The sequence below is a fragment of the Myotis yumanensis genome, unplaced genomic scaffold (assembly GCF_028538775.1).
Source record: "Myotis yumanensis isolate MYYU_CA2020_CCGP unplaced genomic scaffold, mMyoYum1.0.hap1 SCAF_5, whole genome shotgun sequence".
NCBI lineage: Eukaryota > Metazoa > Chordata > Mammalia > Chiroptera > Vespertilionidae > Myotis > Myotis yumanensis.
The window spans coordinates 77,140,212-77,143,284 of record NW_027223756.1 but is presented as its reverse complement, the minus strand read 5'-3'; positions in this window follow the sequence as shown (position 1 = coordinate 77,143,284).

The following is a 3,073-nucleotide window of genomic DNA, read 5'->3' as shown; positions in this document are numbered from 1 at the left end:
GGGACCCCCTTCCTGGGGCCTGTCTTAGAAGGTGGGCTATCCAGGTGGAAGTGTGGGGCCTCGTGCCAGGACTGGAGTTACAGGCATGGAGTCCTCTTTTAGGATTTTGGGGTCCCCTCTGTTGTGTAGGGTCCCAGTGTGGACTGGAAGGAGGAAATGCAACCCCCGACCTCCCAGGCCAGTCAGAAAGGTGTCCTCAGGCCCAGCCCAGAGCTGAGGAGGCTGGGGGTGTCTGGGTGGAGCCTGGCCAGGTGCCTGTCCTGGGTCCCTGGGGGGTGTCTCAGGAGGGTTGTTAGGACCTCGGGAAGTTGGGGTACACCCCAGCCTCACACCGCCCTGGGCGACAAGACTCGAACTGATTGTCTCTCTCCTCTGAACAAGACACTTGGGAACTCATGCGAACGTGAAACCAACGGGGGTCCAGGATGGCAGCGACAGCCACCTGCGCCCGAGAGCCTGGAGCAGGAGACTCCGCAGCACAGGCGGGTGGCACGCGGGTGCCAGGAGGTGGGAGCCTGGTCTGGGTGCCTAAGCCCTGGTGTCTGCCTTCCTCTTTCCTCCCCACCTCCCGCCAGCTGGAAAGGGGGGAGTCCACAGAGAGCAGGGCAAAGGGGCCCCGACGGCATGGCTCAGCACAAAATACACGGATGCACATGGACCTCGGGGCTCTGGCCCGCGCCCCGCCCCACCCCCCGCCCCTCCACTAGCACATTATCAAGAAAGAGTACATTAGTCATGCATCAAATCAAGTTCCATTTGTCTTTTTTTCCATTTTTCTTCCTTTTTTTTTCTTAAATTACATTTGAACACAGACCACATAGAATAATAAATACTCTTATAAGACATGACTCCAAAAACAAGAAGCAGAACACACCAGAGAACACAAAAGTATCCCTCTCTCTCTCTCTCTTCCTCTTTCCTAAAGGACTCGTTTAAATAAGAAATCTGTAAACGCCTGGTCCTTCGGTCCTCTGAGCTCAGTCTCTCGCTCTCGCTCCCTCTGTCTTTCTCCTCTGACCACCCAGCTTTCGCTGCCCCAACATTCATTATGTCTCCCACGGAACTCGTCAAAGAAACCACATACCATCGTCTGCAAAATTATAATTTTACGGTATAAAGCTTCAAGTCACGTATTCCAAAAACTAGCTAAGGATTTTTTAAAATCACATAAACTATACATTAAATATTTTGAGGTATTTCAGAGAAAATTGTCAAAGGCTCGAAGGAGCTGTGCTGGAGGTGTTGTTCCCTGCATGGAGAATGGTCTTTGGTTTGTGATGACCAGCTGGGTGTTGGCGACAGGAGGGCTGGGACCCAAGGGGGCTCAGGGCGGGGGGCCAGGTGCAGGCCTGCTGGAGGGGGACTGGCCAGCCGGGGAAGGGGGTACAGGAGCTGGTGTGCATGTGCATGTGTGCACGTGTGTGATGTGAAGGCGTTTGAAAGGGAACCAGGAACGGGAGGATGCTTCTGTGACCCGTGTCAATGGGGCTTGACCTGATCTGACTACAGTTCACCGTTACTAGAATGTTCTACAACCAGAAGGGTCCTAAGACAATTTCTAAATTCCCAGCAGGGGACCAATCCGGAGGCTCCTGGCCCCTTATCCTTGGGCCTCAAATGTCAGGAAGAGCAAGTGACTTGCCCAGCAGCGTGTCCAAGAAGCTGTGTCCCTGCCATCAGGTGCTCTGGCCAGTGGGGCCCAGGTGTCAGTGGGTGTGGGGTATGGAGGTGGGTGCGGGGAGAAGGGGCTGTATCCACCCGTGTTTGGGGGAAGGAGTCGGTTGCTGATCCAGAACGGGCATCCTTAGGATAATGCCCAACACCCAGAGGCTTTAGAAGCATCACTTAGATCCAGTTGCTTAAAAGGCCCGGACAATAGCGAGTCGATAAGGACAAGAGAACATTTCACACACATCTTTGGTTCAAGAAAAAGGCACTCATCGACCTCACTATCCTCTCTCCCTCTCTTTCTTTCACTCTCTTTGGTTGGGGGGGGCGGGTACCTAGAGGGCAGGGCTCAGGGCAGGCCCTGGAGCACACAGTCAGAGGCGAACTCGGGAATGCTAACAACCAGCACAAGTCCTTGGGGGGAGGGGGGGAATCTTTGGTATCAGGTGTGATTTTTCCAATCACAGACATGAACATTTGAGTGAGGTAGCCTTTACCTGGGGAAGGGGGAGGGGCATTTCACTAGAAGTGTCTCTTGCATTCTCACGGGGGGCAGTGACCACCTCTCTGGGAGGCAGCAGAGAGGCCCAGGTTTGGGGAAGGTTCCTTCTAGCCTCTAGATCATGAACCCCCAGGAGGTGGGCTCTTGGGATCCATCTGCAGGCCAGTCTTGGAGGTCTCCGGGACCAGCTGAGCAGGGGAGGTGGGTGGCGCTCATCTTCATTTCTGACCCTTCCTACCCCCTTGTCAAATTTTTTTTTTTTTGGCAAAAAACGAAGCAAGCAGATTCCACCTTCTTCTCTGTGGAGAGAGACATGGCAAGCACAGGTCCACCCCTGTTGCCCCTACAGGCCCAGCGCAGCACCCCAAATGCTGGAAGGTGGTGAGTGATTTCCAAGGGGTTCCAAGCAGACAGGAACACCATGACCCCAGCTCTGGTGCTGTCTCGGTGTCCGTGGAATTCTCTGTGGAATCTGGATGTCTTCTTCTGTTTCCTGTGGTCTGTCTCTCCCTGTGTCATTCATCAAGGTGTCTAAAGCTAAAGTGAACTGACAGAAGGGTGCAGGGGGAGGGGAAGCGTCTGGAGTTGACCGGCAGGTGTGAATGTGCCAACCCTCCAGTCTGGGATGGGGTGGGAGAGGGTGCTCGCCTATTGGTGCTGGGCGGTCGCCATTGCAGGCCCCCTTCCCAGACATTAAGGCAAGCAATTCTTGGCACAAGGAATCCTGGCTGCCGCTAGGAGGGGCAGCTGGGTTCTTGGCTGTGGTGGCAGGTCAGCGATCAGACGGGGTTGGTCTTGGTGTTGGGTGGGGACACTGTAGGGATCTCGCTGGACATGGCGACTTTAGAAGGGGCGGTCTGGGGGGGGGGGGGGTTCTGGGTTGGGGCTGGCTAAGAAGGGATT